This window comes from Pleurodeles waltl, chromosome 1_1 (assembly GCF_031143425.1).
Source record: "Pleurodeles waltl isolate 20211129_DDA chromosome 1_1, aPleWal1.hap1.20221129, whole genome shotgun sequence".
In the NCBI taxonomy this organism is placed as follows: Eukaryota; Metazoa; Chordata; class Amphibia; order Caudata; family Salamandridae; genus Pleurodeles; species Pleurodeles waltl.
The window spans coordinates 814,479,569-814,496,606 of NC_090436.1; positions in this window are offsets into that span (position 1 = coordinate 814,479,569).

Consider the following 17,038-nt stretch of genomic DNA (forward strand, 5'->3'; position numbering starts at 1 on the left):
TGAAACTTAGACACCTAGGGTTATCCAGGGTGGGCTGACTTGCATGGCCATCACAACCTTTAGTTACCCAGAGTCCCTTGCAAACAACAAACTTTAACTAAAAAACAAATTTTCCTCTAATTTCTGTGATGGAAAGTTCTAGAATGCGTGAGGAGCCAAAAATTTCCATCCACCCGCCATTTCCCCAAGTCTCCCAATAAAAATGGTACCTCACTTGCGTGGGTAGACCTAGTGCCCACAACCAGAAATGACCCAAAACGCAACATGGATGCACCACATTTTTCCAACTAGAACTGACCCTCTTTTTCCGTAGTGGGTAGCTCTAGATTTTAGACTGTAGCTCAGCTGGCATCTAGGGAAAGCTAGCCAACCTGTACATTTTTGTAAAATAGACAAATAGTAATATTGAGTTTGGGCTGGCTTGCATGGCTGTCACCACGTTTAGTTACCCAGAATCCCTTGCAAACCTCAAACTTTGACTAAAAAACAAAAAAAAATCACATTTCTGTGATGGAAAGATCTAGAATCCATGGAGAGACACAAACTTCCTTCCACCTGGCATTGTCCAAAGACTCCTGATAAAAATGGCACCTCACTTCTGTGGATAGACCTAGTGTCCGCATCAAGAAACAGCCCAAAACGCTACATGGATGGAGCCCATTTTCCACCCAAAAATGGCCCTCCTTTTCCAATGTAGGTAGCTCTAGATTTTGGTCCATACCTCTGCTGGCACCTACAGAAACCTAGCTATCTGAACATTTTTTTAAACTAGACAAGACACATAGGGATAGCTAGGGTGGACTGACTTGGGTGACTCTTGTCACGTTTAGCTACCCAGAATTCTTTGCAAACCTCAAACTTTGACAAAAAGACATTTTTCTCACATTTCTGTGATGGAATCCACCAAAAGCCTAAAACTTTCATCCACCTGGCATTCCTACAAGTCACCCAATAAAAATGGTACCTCACTTGTGTGAGTAGATGTAGTGCCCACTATAGGAAACAGCCCAAAGCCCAACATGGACACTGCACATTCTCCCCTCCCAAAACTGACCCTCATTTCCCATAGTGGGTAGTTCTAGATCTTGGACCCTAGCTCAGCTGGCACCTAGGGAAAGCTAGCCAACCTGTACATTTTTTAAACTTCGTCACCTAGGGGTATCCAGGGTGGGCTGACTTGCATGACTCTCACCATGTTTAGTTACCCAGAATTACTTGCAAACCTGAAATTTTAACTGAAAACACATGTTCCTCACATTTCTGTGATGGAAAGTTCTAGAACCCATGGAGAACCACAAACTTTCATCCACCCAGCATTCCTCCAAGTCTCTCGATAAAAATGGTACTTCACTTGTGTGGGTACACCTAGTGTCAGTGACAGGAAAAGGCCACTAACTCAACATGGACGCAGCACCTTTTTCTACTTTTTTTCCAAATTGGGCAGCTCTAGATTTTGGACCCTAGCTCAGCTGGAACCTAAGGAAATCTAGGCAACCTGTATATTTTTGAAAAGTAGACATCTAGGAGTATCCATGGTGGGCTGACTTGCATAGCTCTCACCACGTTTAGTTACCCAGAAACCCTTGCAAACCTCAAACTTTAACAAAAAAGCACATTTTCTTCACATTTCTGTGATGGAAAGTTCTATAATCCACGGGGAGCCACAAACTTCAGTCCACCTAGCATTTCCCCAAATCTCCTGATAAAAATGGTACATCACTTTTGTGGCGGGGCCTAGTGTCTGCACCAGATTGATGTTAGTTTGATCCATTCCTGTCTTGGGCACTGGATTCAGCCACAGACGTGGGGCAGCATTTTTTATAGGGACAGGTGGGGAAACGCTGAGTGGTAGGAATGTTGTGGTTTCCTTCTGGTTCTAGAAAAATATGGTATAGAAATGCAAGTAAATGGGTGATTTTAGTGACATTTTGCAGTTTGCAGTACATTGTGGGGAAGAACACTTGTTGGGATCCACAAGAGACACACCACCCTGTTCTCCCCTGATCACCTAGTTTATAATAAATATTTAGAGTTGGTAGATTTTCCTTAGATACAATGTACACCCTGGCAGAGAAACACAGAAAAGGCAACTACTACTTCACAACCATCTATTCCTCAAGTACACACACATACTGGTTGGATGTGGTATAAGGCTGAATGAAAAGGTTCAGAATGTAAGGCTGTTCACACTGGCAGCCACGGGACCAGCATATTACAACACTTGCATCAACAGACAATGTCATTCAAAGGACCATCTCTTTTATACACCAGCAATCACACCAGCTGACGGAGTATATGGACTGGGGTTTGGCTAGCAGTGTGCATAATGACAAGCAGCATGTCACTACTCACACTCTGCCAGCCAAACAGCAGCTCACACACACACTGCCAGCCAAGCGCCAGTCCACACACACTGCCAGCCAAGCACCAGTCCATGCACATCACTAGCAGTTCCTGCACACCCAAGCCAAGAGCCAGCCCAAGCACACCACCATCACATTTGTTTTTAACAAAAAAGAAAGCCCAAACCCATTGGATAGTAGATGCAAAACTAGAACTACAGGCACAACAGCTCTAACTAAATACATCACACTAATGTCAAAGGTGAAATCTGAACAAAAATATAAAACAATGCAAATCAGTCAGTTTACTTTTACGTTGATGGTTGCTCCCAAAATCTCTATTGTGTGTATTAACATTTAAAAAATTTGGGCACACACAGCCCAGGTTTAGAAGGACACTTGGGGCAGTACATATGACTCTCCTTCCGCACACCTATTCACATACAGACTCCACATCTCTTACTGGGAAAGTCTTTCTTGGGCGTGGGAGGAATGTGATCAGCAAAGTGGTGATCTTTCAATCTAGCCACCACTCCAACTCTAGGAACAATTGGTGTTCCACTACAACATGGCTGCCTATCACAGACTGGTTAAACTGAAAAAATGTCATCTTTGACTCTGGATAACAATCCTTGAATACAGCAAAAGCATTAAAGGTTGCTAAATGAAATAAATAGATAGCCAACTTTTTATACCAAATGTAAGATTTACGAGCAGCAGTGTAAGGTTCGAACCTCCAATCTACTCTATCTACACTACCATGTGCTTATTGTAGACTCAGGTTTGTGCATTTTTGCAACCTGTCCCCAAACAGCCACAGGTGAAATACTTTCATCATGGATGGTAGTCAGCATGTAGACATCTCTCTTGTCTGCAGATTTCACAGCTAGAAGTTCATCACTACACAAGGCACTGCATTGTCCCATTTCAAGTTTTTTTGTTTTATAAACAAGCTCTTTTGGATAACCTTTACAGTTAGAGTAGATTATGCCATAAGCAACAGTGTCCACTTTGACCTATTCCCTTAACAATTGCACACCAGTGTAGACGTTATCTATGTGTAGATGGTGACCTTTGTTAAAAAGTCCTCTACCAAGTTCCCACACAATTTTCTCACTAACTGCAAAAGTGGACAGACAACCAGGGGGTTTGATACTGGAATCCCTACCAGTGTACAATCTGAAATTATAGACATATCCAGTCCTACTCTCAGACAGCATATGCATCTTAATTCCATAACATACACTTTCACTAGAAATGTAATGCCTAACAAACAAATGACCATTGAACAGGAGAACAGGACCAAAGATGCATCCACAGCTATTTCTTTCCCTGGAACATGGATCTCTGAAAATTGGTCTACAAAGTGATCAAGGGGATAGGTTGAATCTTGAAAAGACAGTCACAACCAGGGTGATCTTGTAGCAATGCTGAAGCATTATCTACAAAATGCAGCATCAGAAGAAGCAGATACTCATCCTGACTCATGTTTGCAGGAAATATAGTTGTTGCCATCAAGGGCCTAGTAGATCAACATGAAGACAGCAACGGCTTCCTTATGAAGCCCATCAGAAAAGTTAAATCCAAGAACTTCTTCAACTCATCCAGATTTGTGGAAGTCCATGGCTAGCTCTACAGTGGGACTTAAGTCTGGTACTGTTGTCCCTCAAATACTATTCAGCATGCAAATTAGTCTAGTCAACAATCTCATCCAAAAATACATTGTTCATAAAGAACTGAAAGAAATTTATAGTAAAGAAGTGTTCAGTATTCTTTCTACACCCTGGGACACCAGTAAAGGCAGGCAACGTCGGTTGCACCGTGTTTTGGGCAACCCAGAGTTCATCACTTCCCCTTGTAAGCCTTTCTGCCTCAGGGTGCAACCCAGATGTTTTTTGCTGCACTATAGAGCACATCAGCATCCTCCTCTAAAACAGGCACTTCCTCCACACTGAGAGTGGCTTCATCATCAAATGATTCCTCTTGGACAGAAAATTCACTGCCAGAACCTTTCACTTCTTCCTCTGCCTCAGATGCAGAGTTAATCTCATTATCATGGTCAGAGGAAGATTCTAAAAGCATACCAACAACCTGCTGAGTGGTAATCCTGCGGCTAGCCATAATCCTTACTAATAAAATTTACATGACAAATAAGTCAACAATAATCAACTCTGTGTAATATAAGTAATGAACAAAGTGTGGCTTTATCACAAAAACCTATATATTCAAAGATGATATCATTCACTTGCCAGAGACAGCTAGAATCACCCGCACCTACTCTGTACAGACACAGCAAGCACCAACAATATCCCACTAGAAAGTAAAAACAACAGAAAATTACACACAAGATAGCACAGTACACATTATGCACAAATCCAAAGAGAATTTCACACACAATAAAACAGAAGCTAAATATGCTGGTATTATTACACCATGCCAAAAGAAGCATTCATACCGAGAAATGATACTCATTTAGTGACAACTTTACAAAAAACTGTTTTTTCACAAAGCACATGCAAGTACACATCATTCAGATCTACCAGTGCCAATACCACAAGCAGGAGTCTCAGCAAATGAAATCAAAAGCTTTTCACAATAATTCAAAAGAGAATACAAAATTACAATCACAAATGCACATGATGAAAAGAAACAGTTAATATGAGAAACGTTGCCCATCACCACTGAAGTGCCAGCCACACACATCACCAGCAAGAAGCCAGTCAACAAATACCAGTACCAGAAGCCAGTTGACACACACCACCAGCAAAATCCCCAGTTCAAACACACTGTCAGTCTGGTACCAGTCCACACACACTGCCAGTCCACACACACTGTCAGGCAAGCACCAGTTAACACATACTGCCAGGCAAACACCGATCTACACACACTGCCAGCCAAGCGCTAGCCACACACACCACCAACCAAGCGCAAGTCTACACCTCCTCTAGCCGAATGCCAGTACACTCATACCATCAGCTGAACTCCAGTTTCCCTGGTGCCTAGCGGGCTTACACATATCACTAATCTGCCCCCAAGTGCAAAAACAACCAAAATATGTGACCAAAGACCTAAAGGGCCACTCCCCGAATTGTGTCAATTGTGCAATAATCCCTGGTGCCTGGTGGCTTGGCGCCCCCCCCCCAGAGGCAGATCAGTCAAAAAATGGCCAATGTGCCCTCTGGGGTTAAGGCAGAATACAAAAAAGTCCCCCAAGGGGAGCGACCCTTGCACAAGGGGTCGCTCCATGAACCACAAAAACAATCGCTGGTGGTTTAGTAGGCTTCAACACCCCCAGGGCTGAGTGGCCTATAAATGGCTGGTCTGCCCTCCGAGGGGGTAGAATAACAAAATACATTCTCCCCCGAGGGCAGTGTCCCTTGCCCAAGGGTTTGCTACCCTAGCAAGAAAATAATCTCTGGTGGTTTAGTGAGTTTCCACTCCCCCCAGAGGGCAGATCAACCTAAAAGTGTCTGTCCTACCCTCCGGGGTGGGGGGATAAGTAAATAAATTCTACCTCAAGAGAATGACCCTTGGCCAAGGGGGCGCTCCCTGTTCATTTTGCCCCTGGGGGGCAGATCAGCGAAAAAACGTTCTGATCTACCCCCCAGGGCGGCTGAAACTGGATGCAATTGTTTCTTCCTTGAGGAGCAAACCTTGTCCAAAGGGTCGCTCCCCCCAGGCAAACAAAAAAATCCCTGGTTGTCTAGTGGATGGATTCATGCTCCACAATCATGGCCCTCTCTGAGATCATGGAGCAGGAATTCACTCCAAACAGACACAGTTGGAAAGGAAAAACTCTTTCCTTTACCCCTGTGTCTCCCCCCCACCAACCCCTCCTGAAGAAGGACTTACCTTGAGTACGTCCTCTCCTAAAGACGAGTTGAAAACAAATGGCTTCCAGTGTATCCCTGCTAAATTTGATGACAGCACGCCATGTGCATGCCGACATCATCAGATCACCAACAGGGTTTGGGGGTGGAAGCGGAAGTGCTTCAGCTGCAGTCCCCTCTGGGGGTGAAATGGGTAGCTCACGGGGTGAATGCCAATACATCCTCCATGGGCAGATGCAAGAATTGAATAGTTCCATCCTCAGCACACGCCCACCGCAGCTGAAGACAGAACTGTTCTGTCCTCAGCACGCAAGAGGTTAAGATCCATAATGCTTTTCTTCTCTATGTTAAGTAGGAGTAGAATATGCCATGTATCACACTAACAATGAAGGGCAACTAATATTTTGCATTTGTTAGTAATCAAGACCATGATCTACAATATGAAGTAAACTAGGACTTCGGAGTTACCAGTTAATTGCAAATTAGAACACCATAATAATGCAGTTGACCAATATCCCCCTCCCACTTAAATTTGGTCGCATAGAACTCAGGCCCTCATTACAACCCTGGCAGTAAATACTGCCTACCGCCGTGCTGACAGCCGCCAACATACTGTGACCGCGGCGGTAATCCGCTACGGGTATTATGACCCACACAGAGAAATCCGCCACTATACAGACACACACACAATTCTGCCATACCAAAGGTCAGAGATAAACTGGCAGTACCAAAACCCACACCATTACTGCAACAGGAATACACCTACAGTATCACGTCCCACGAATCACCGCAGCGGTCTTTCAATCGCGGTAAACCATTGGCGGTACATACTGCTGCGCTCAAAATACACACACACTTACAAAACTACACCACATTGGACAATTCAAACTACACACACCTGACACACATACACACACCACACCCACAGCACTACAAAACACACACCCACATTACCCACAACCCCTTCCACAAAAAAAAAAAAGATTGTGAACAGAGAGAGACACAAGGCAGGAGCACCCACTCAATCAGAGGCACAAAACACCATCACACATACACCATCCACGCACATCACAATATACACCCCAACACATCACCCCACACACCCTCACACATACAACTCAAACCACATCCATGGCACCCCAAAAACACCCCAGGTTTTCAGAGGAGGAGTTAAGGGTCATGGTGGAGGAAATCATCCGGGTAGAGCCACAGCTATTTAGATCACAGGTGCAACAGATGTCCATTGCTAGGAAGATGTAGCTATCGCAGAGAATCGTGCACAGGGTCAACGCCGTGGGACATCACCCAAGAACAAGGGATGACATCAGGAAGAGGTGGAATGACCTACGGGGGAAGGTGCGTTCCGTGGCTGCTAGACACCAGGTAGCTGTACAGAGGACTGGCGGCGGACCCCCACCTCCTCCCCCACAACTAACAACATGGGAGTAGCAAGTCTTGGCGATAATGCATCCTGAGGGCCTCGCAGGAGGACTGGACTCTGGTAAGTCAACTCTCTATTACTATCTCCTACGTGCATGCCATCACAAACCCCTACCCCTACCCTCACCCCATCACTCCACCAACTCACACAACTCACACATACCCCACTATCACAACCCACCCACCCCAATACCAAGCCCTGCATGTAACACCAATGCATGGACTCCCATCACAGACCTGCATGGACACCCATCACCACAGCATGCCCAGTAGAGAGACTCACCCAGCCCACAAAAGCACCACGCACACAAGGCAAAGCTCACAGAGAAATCACAACCAGACAGGGAAACACACCCATGCACAAGATGGCACATGCAGATACACTAATACTGCATTTGCATCCCCACAGGACCCCTACTCAACGTCACCAGAGAGGAGGTGCCAGCTACATCCAGTCCCCCCAGAAGAGGCCCACAGTGACGACAGTGCCTTTGCACACCTGGATCAGGATGACTAACTTGGCCCATCAGCAACCTCCGGGCAGTCAATTACCCTGCCACAGTCCCATACCACCACAGAGCCTCCCCCCTTCAGAAAAACATGAGCACAGCACCCACCCAGCGGGCCCATGCCACTGTCCCCAGGACACGTCAATCAGCAGTGTGTCCACCACTACAGGGACCCCAGGCAACCCCACAAACACAGGAAGATCAGAGACCTGGGGTCAGTGACAGTGGGCACACAGTTCAGGGGACAGAGGCACAGGACAACAGGGAAGATGGGAGGACTGCTGTGGGACAGGGGGAGGACAGGCTCAGGGAACCCACTCTCTACGAGGCACTCTCCAACATCCTGGGAGCATACCACCATTCCCAGGAGATCATGGGCCAGATACTGGCTGAGCTGCAGGAGACCCAGCGGTTGCAAGAGGGACAGTACCTGGGGATCAGGGAGGACCTAACAAAAATATACACCATCCTGGTCATCATTGCAAGGGTGCTGGCAGACATGGGCAAGACCATGAGGGAGGCAGTGGTACAACAACGGGCCCCTGACACTAGCCAAACATATGAACAGCTTTCCACATCCGCCGGCGCTAGTGGACAGGTGGCACCACCACAGGACCAACAGGCCACCAGCACCCCACCCCCTGCAGAAGGAGAACCACCCAGCAAACGGTCCCTGCGATCCAGGCAGAAGACAGAGAACATTGCCAAGACCCCCGCCAAGAAATAAGACTCTCCTGAATGTCACCCTTCTGTCCCACTATGTCACCCTGTCCACTTTGAAATGTCATTACTCCTCTTCCTACGCCCCCTTGGACAATGCACCTGTGATACCAAGAGACTTGACTCTAACTGGACCTTCCTCCGCCATCACCAATGCCCATTGCACATCCCCCTCTACTTATGAGCACTGAAATGAACACCGTTGGATCAAATACAAGTACTGAGTCTGTCAACTGATTGCAATATGTATTAGGTTAACAAGCTGTAAACATTTCAGTCCATAAGTCCAGTTATATATACATTGGTATGACCTGTAGTGGGCAGCAGTACACATAGCAGGAGCCAGAGTGGGGCACAGGGATCTGAAAATAGAGATGGCAAAGGGTAAAGTCAGTGACCAGAGAAATAGGGTAAGAGGTTGTTGTGTACAATGTCCAACAGTTAACTGAAATGTAAATAGAACGTATGATGTCTTACCTGTGTGTCACTGGAAGTAATGCTGAATAACGTTGCTACGGTTGTCAACATCTTCTCACTCTGTCTCCTCTTCCTCACTGGCCACAGGCTCCACCGCTGCCACAAGACCATCTCCAGGCACATTCTCCTGCAGCAAAGGCACCTGGTGTCTCAAGGCCAGGTTGTGCAACGTGCAACAATGATCGGGCACACCCTCTTGGGTGAGTAGTACAGGGATCCACCTATCAGATGGAGGCACCGGAATGTGGCCTTTAGGAGGCCGAAGGTCTGTTCTATAATCCTCCTTGTACGCCCATGTGCATCATTGTAGCATTCCTCTGCCCTTGTCCTGGCATTCCTCACTGGGGTCAGTAGCCATGAGAGGTTGGGGTAACCAGAGTCACCTGTAAATATCGAGGGATACCTGATAGACACACACTCACCCTTAGGGACCACCCCATACCCATAAACCAATATATATTGGGTGGGGACCTTGGGCTCACCTATTAGCCACACCCGGTGCCTCTGGAGTTGGGCCATCACATATAGGATGCTGCTATTCCTCAAGATAAAGGCGTCATGCACTGAGCTAGGGTATTTGGCATCCACATGGGAGATGTACTAGTCCTCCAAACAGACCATCTGCACATTCATAGATTGATAGCTTTTTCGATTTCTGAAAACGTCCTCATTTCTCCGGGGGGGGGGGGTTGGGCAGGGGGTGGCAAATGCCACATGTATACCATCAATGGCACCAAAGACGTTGGGGATATGTCCCAGGGCATAAAAGTCAACTTTCACTGTGGCCAAATCCTCTACCTGGGGGACCATGATGTAGCTGTGCATGTGTTTCAGCAGGGCAGACAACACTCTGGTCAACAGGTTGGAGAACATGGGCTGAGACATCCCTGATGCCATGGCCCCTATTGTTTGGAAGGAACCACGTGCCAGGAAATGGAGCACTGGCAGGACTTACACTAGAGGGGGGATACCAGTGGGCTTCTGGATAGCAGAGATCAGGTCTGGCTCCAATTGGGCACACAGTTCCTGGATTGTGGCACGATCATGATAATGTGTCTGTCCTCCATTGTTGCAAGGTCCACCAGAGGTCTGAACACCGGAGGATGCCCTCATCCCATATTCAGCCTCATTGGTTGGAGCCTATGGAAGAGAACGGTGAGCAGAGGGTCACATTTCCACATCGATTGCACTAATGCTGATTTTTTTTATTTACAGAAACAAATTTTGAATCTGAGGTAATTGCGCTGGCATTGTGTGCCGTTGCGGTAGTTGGTCGCTGACCTCCGCGCAACTTTGCATTGGTCATCACTGGGCCCTATGGGTTCCAGGACCCAATGGTGATGTACGCTGGCGGTGACGGTACACACCGCTGCGGATGTGACCGCCATTTTCTATCAATCCACTCACTTGCTACCTGGCCATCAACAGGAGAGGACCTACACTGCAAGTGCTGCTGTGACTTGTGTCTGGAAGTGACAATGGCTCGAGTGACTGGGAAAAGGGCCCCTGCACTCACTGTGGAGGAGTTGAAGAACCTGGTGGATGGGGTCCTACCCCAGTACACGTTACTCTACGGTCCTCCAGACAAACAGGTGAGTACACTGTGAGCATGATGCGTGGGCCATGCATGTCTGGAGTGCTGTGTGTGTAAGCCACATGTAGGGGGAGGGCTGAGGGGTCCTGGGCAGAGTGCAGCATGTTAGGTGGTCAATGTATGTGCATCATGGGATGGGTGTGATCTGTTGAGCAATGAGTATGACGGTCCGGACGGATGACTAATTCCCTTTTCTGCTGTCTTTTCCCTGCAGGTCAGCGCCCACCAGAAAAAGGGTATTTGGCGTGCCATCGCCATGGATGTGCGGACCCTGGGGGTCTTTGACAGGCAGAGCACCCACTGCCGCAAGAGGTGGGAGGACCTGCGCCGCTGGGCAAAGAAGATGGTGGAGGCCCAGCTGGGGCTGGCCTTCAAACGAGGAAGGGGTGCCCATCTCACCATGACCCCCCTGATGTTCCGCATCCTGGCGGTGGCCTATCCGGAGTTGGATGGGCACTTGAGGGCATCACAGCAGCCACAAGGGGGTGAGTACTGAATCTGACTCCTGCTGTGCGCATGTTAACAGTTACCTGGGTGAGGGGGTGGATGCTATGGGTGCCCCTAGGCCAGGGCGAAGATGGCAGGGTAGGTCCCTTGTTGGGCAGGCTCTGAGGCACACCTACACCTATAGTGTCAGTGGGCATCTACTACTGGGCAGGGTCCTTTGGGTTTCTGGGGTGCAGCTGATGGCTTTAGCCATTGTACCCCATGGGCTGGTGACTATCTTAGTAACTGATTGGGCATGGCCTAGTGCATAGGGCTGCTCCCTGTATATTGTGTACGCCAACGGTAGTGGTGTTGCTGCCATTGACCAAGTGTATCCTCTGTCTCTTCCCCACTTTTTTGTTTTGTCACCTTATCCTTCTATGCATTAGCATCATCTGGCAGAGGAGCAGAGGCACCGTCGACGGAGCGAGCTGCATCCCACATGGGCCTGGAGGCCGAATCCACCGAGGGTGAGGGCACCAGTGGGACAGAGGGCAAGGGGAGAACCACAATGGGAACAGGAGGGGAGACCACAGACAGTGACTCCTCCTCCGATGGAAGCTCCCTGGCAGTGGCGGACACCTCTGTGCCCACCCCAACAACAGGTACAGCCGCCACCCCCCCTACCAGCACCGCCCTCCCAGCAGCCCCTCAGCATGTTCCAGGTGGGTGGGCATCTCCTTCGCACCAGGCACCTCAGGCCCTGCCCCAGTCAGCCCTGCTGCCCTCAGTGAGGAGGCTATTGACCTCCTGAGATCCCTCACTGTTGGGCAGTCAACCATTCTGAATGCCATCCAGGGTGTCAAGAGACATTTGCAACAAACAAATGCATACCTGGAGGGCATTCACTCTGGCGTGGCAGCCCAACAGAGAGCATTTCAGGCTCTGGCCTCAGCACTGATGGCAGCCATTGTCCCTGTGTTTAGCCTCCCCCTCCAACTTCCTCAACCCAGTCCCAATCCCCTCAACCCCAGCCTATCCCAAGCACATCTTCAGACCAGCATGCACACAAGACAACACACAGGAGTGGTTCAGGCAAACACAAGCACCACACATCATCCCACAGGCACTCACACAAGCACCATCCCCATGCAGACACACTAACATCCACTGCCTGTACTGTGTCCCCCTCCTCCTCGTCGTCCACCTCCCTCCCAGTATCGTCTCCACTCACACCTGCATGCACTACATCCTCATCCACTACCTCCATCACCAGCATGCCCATCACAACACACCCCTCACGAGCAGTCAGCACCCCCACAACCATGCACCCGTCCCGTGTCCTCTCCCAGTGTGTGTGACCCCTCATCCCAAAGTACACAAACACAAGCACCCACCCACCCAACAGCCATCCACCTCACAACAGCATCCAGCACATGTACCTTCACCCAAACTCAGCAGACACCACCTACAGCCACTCCCTCTCCCTCTTCCTGCCCTAGTGTGTCTAAAAAACTTTTCCTAGCTAACTTTGACCTGTTCCCTACCCCTCCCCCCATCATTCCCCTCAGGCCAGGGTGTCCAGAACCCAGCCCAGCACCTCTGCCACCAAGTTGCCATCCAATGTGGAACCTGCAGCTCCCAGAGGCTCAAAGGAGGCTCCCATCAGGAAAGCCAGTGAACCACCAACCCCTGCAAAGGACCAAACCATACCGCCACCTGCAAAGATGAAGAAGGGGCCAGCATGCAGCAGGGGCAAGGATCACGACCCACCCAGCAAGGCCTCCTCCAAACTTCCAGCTGACAGAGCCAAGGGCAAAACAGCATCAGCCAAGGTGAGGAAGGGGAAGAAAACACCAGCCAAGGCACTTCAGCCGACGGAGGATGCAGGTGAAGCCCTGGTGCCCACCAGCAGAACCGCCAGCCCAGCCACAAGCACCGCCACCTGCAATGCCGCTGCCACCACTACTGTCAGCAGCAGCATCCCCAGTGGCCAGCCGACCGAGGCTGAAGGAGAAGGGCTGGAGCCTCCCTCCACCACTCGCAGCACCTGTACCTGCACCACGGCCAGCACTGCCAGGAGCCCGGCCGCAAGCACCGCCACCTGCACCACTGACAGTAGCACCACTACCAGCACCAGCAGCCCCAGTGGGCGGCCGTCCGAGGCAGCATGAGACGGGCTGGAGCCCCCCACCACCACTGGCAGCACCCCCACCTACACCGGCACTACCACCACTTAGCAGCCTTATCCGCCACAGGATGGAGTCTAGCCCTGCCTCCCTGAGCTATCATGCTACCTGTTCCATGCAGATCCCGTGCCTCAGACACCCAGGTGGGAGAATGTGTACTGGTACACCCCAAGTACTGCATCACTGAGCACCATGCCCCCTCCAGAACCAGTGGAGAGATGCATCCACTCACTCTATCTTAGGCAGAATGAAGCACTCTGGGCACAAAGCCCCCTCCAGAACCAGTGTAGAGATGCATCCACTCACTCTATCCTTGGAAGGATGAAGCACTCTGGGCACAAAGCCCTCTCCGGAACCAGTGGAGAGATGCATCCACTCACTCTATCCTTGGCAGGATGAAGCACTCTGGGCACAAAGCCCCCTCCAGAACCAGTCGAGAGATGCATCCACTCACTATCCTAGGCAGGATGAAGCACTCTGGGCACAAAGCTCCCTCCAGAACCAGATGAGAAAGGCATCCGCTCACTCTATCCTAGGCAAGATGAAGCACTCTGGACACAAAAACCCCACCAGAACCAGTGGAGAAAGGCATCCACTATAGAGACTGTGGCTTTGCACTTCCCAGGACCAGACAGCGGGCATACCACCCTCTTGAGAGACTTGTGAGACTGTGGCTTTGCACTCCCCAGGACCAGGCAGTGGGCAAAATACCCACTTGAGAGACTTGTGAAACTGTGGCTTTGCACTCCCCAGGACCAGGCAGTGGGCAAAATAGCCACTTGAGAGACTTGTGAAACTGTGGCTTTGCACTCCCCAGGACCAGGCAGTGGGCAAACCACCCACTTAAGAGACTTGTGGGACTGTGGCTTTGCACTCCCCAGGACCAGGCAGTGGGCAAACCACCCACTTAAGAGACTTGTGGGACTGTGGCTTTGCACTCCCCAGGACATCGCTGTGGACATGGAGCCCCCACGAGGAGCAGTGGCATTGTCCCATCTTCCAGCTGAGGTGCCCCCCCTTCCCCATCCCCCTGAGGTACCTCTGTGTTTACAACCTGATGCCCCTGCAGTGTTTTCTCCGTATTGAGGCAGGAGTCAGGTGTGGGCTTTGCCCAAGAATATTGGCCCGTTGGCCCATGGACATTTGTGAATTCTGTACATATTGTATATTAGTGTAAATACTGTTTTTCAAAATCTATAGTATATCTGCCTATTTCTAAAATATTACTAATTTGACTCAATTCCTTTTGTCCTTGAATTCTTCCAGGGGGTGACGGGGTATATCTGTAATGTAGTTGGATCTCTTTGTGTGTATGGTATTGTGGGTGGGGGTAGGGGTGTCGCATGTTGCGTTTGTGTGTCACTCTCTTTTTCCTCCCCTGTGTACTAGGTGCTGTACTCACCGTCATCGTCGCTGCCGTCTTTGATGTTCCTGGTAGATGAGGAGGCAGACCAGCATCAGCAGGACCTGTAGTTTGGGCTCCATGGTGTCCTGGTTCTTCGTTGAGTGTAGAGAGGTGAGTGGTTTCCATTCCAAAGACAGTTTCCGCCTTGCTTTTGATGGCCACGGGGATTGACCGCCCCGGAAAAGCTGGCGGATAAGCGGGTTGTGATGTGGTGGGCGGCACATTGTCTTCCGCCTGTCTGTTGGCGGTTACCGCCGCAGTGTTTGTTGAGACCGCTGTGGCGGTCCGAGTGCTTAAGTGGCTGTATCTGTTGGCGGTTTCCGCCGTGGTCGTAATCCAATTTTTTTAACCACCGGCCTGTTGGTGGTGTTACCGCCACTTTAACACCGACCGCCAGGGTCGTCATGAGGGCCTCAGTCTCTTAGAACATCCTCAGATATACCACTCACTGTGATATAATATATATCAGATGTCAATTAGCTAATATCTGCATTTCACTTTAATATGAGGATCTAGATTCAAATTTACATTAAGTATCACATCCATTTCATTTTATTTTATTTTGACAGAATTATATAGAATCAATGTATTGGCTTTTCTATACCACATTATCACCACAGTAATGACACACAAAGTTAGATTTTTTTTTTAGATCATTCCAGTGTCCACTGCCAATAAAAGTGCAACAACTCTAACTTACATTATTTGAAGTCATGGAAATCATAGCATATAAAAGTACCAGAGTGTTTTACGGTCCTAATTCAGAGGGGTAATGGGTCTAATCACATCCAAAAAACATGAGACACCTCTGGTGAACACTAATATAAGGATACCTTTATGAGCACAATAATGGTTCTGGAAAATTACTTATGGTGTGAGATACTATATTTTAAACCCTGTCCAATCAATCATTCAATCAAGGATTTGTAAAGTGTGGCTAATCACCCATAGGGTATCAAGGCGCTGAATGGAGGCTTGCTGCTCGGTGAAAGAGCCAGGTCTTGAGGTCCTTCCTGAACTGCTTCAGTGATGTGGTCTGCCTGAAGTTGAGGGGAAGTGTGTTCCATATCTGGGCTTCTAGGCAGGAGAAGGATCTTCTTCCTGCTGTACTTTTCCAGATCTTGGGGACGGCTGCTAGAGGAGCTGGGAGGAACGAAGACATCTGTTGGGTACATAGAAGGTGAGGCAGTTGTTGAGGTATGCTGGTCCTTCGTTGTGGCGTACCTTGAAGGTGGGGATCAGGAGTTTGTATGTGATGCGCTCGTTGACTAGAAGCCAGTCTATGTTTCTGAGGTGGGAGGAGATTCGGCTGTGTCGGGGATGTCCAGGATGAGTCTGGCTGCTGCATTCTGGACTTGTTTTAATCTTGATTGAAGTTTCTTGGTAATGCTTGCATAGAGTTTGTTCTTGTAGTCCAGTTTGCTGGTGATGAGTGTGTGGGTGACTGTCTTCCTCATGTCAGGGGGAATCCATTTGAATTTCTTCCACAGAAGATGGAGGGTGTGGAAGCTTGATGAGGAGACGGCATTAACTTGGCGGGTCATCGATAGAGTGGAGTCCAGGATGATGCCCAGGTTACGTGCAGTGGTCTGTGGTGGTGTTACCCAGAGCGGTGGGCCACCAGGAGTCACTCCAGGCAGAAGGGGTGGAGCCGATCACCAGGATCTCTGTCTTGTCCGAGATGAGCTTTAGGCAGCTGGCCTCCTTCCACACGGCGACTGCTCTCATCCCATTGTGGAAAATCCTTTTGGCTTGCACAGAGTCCTCTGACCGAGAGAGGATCAGTTGGGTTTCGTCAGCATAGGAGACTATGGCCCTCATTATGACATTGGCGGTAAATCCCACTTACCACCATGCTGACGGCTGCCAACTTACCGCCATGACGGTGGATATCCGTTCACCATATTATGACACACACACTCCAATCTGACAGAGTTCAGCCACACACACAAATTCGCCGGACCAAAGGTCAGTGATAAACTGGCGGTATCAAAATCCACACCGTTACGTCAACAGAACTACGCCCACCACATTATGACCCACTAATCACCACAGCGGACATTCAACGGCAGTAAACTATTGGCAGTACCACCACGCTCACAATGG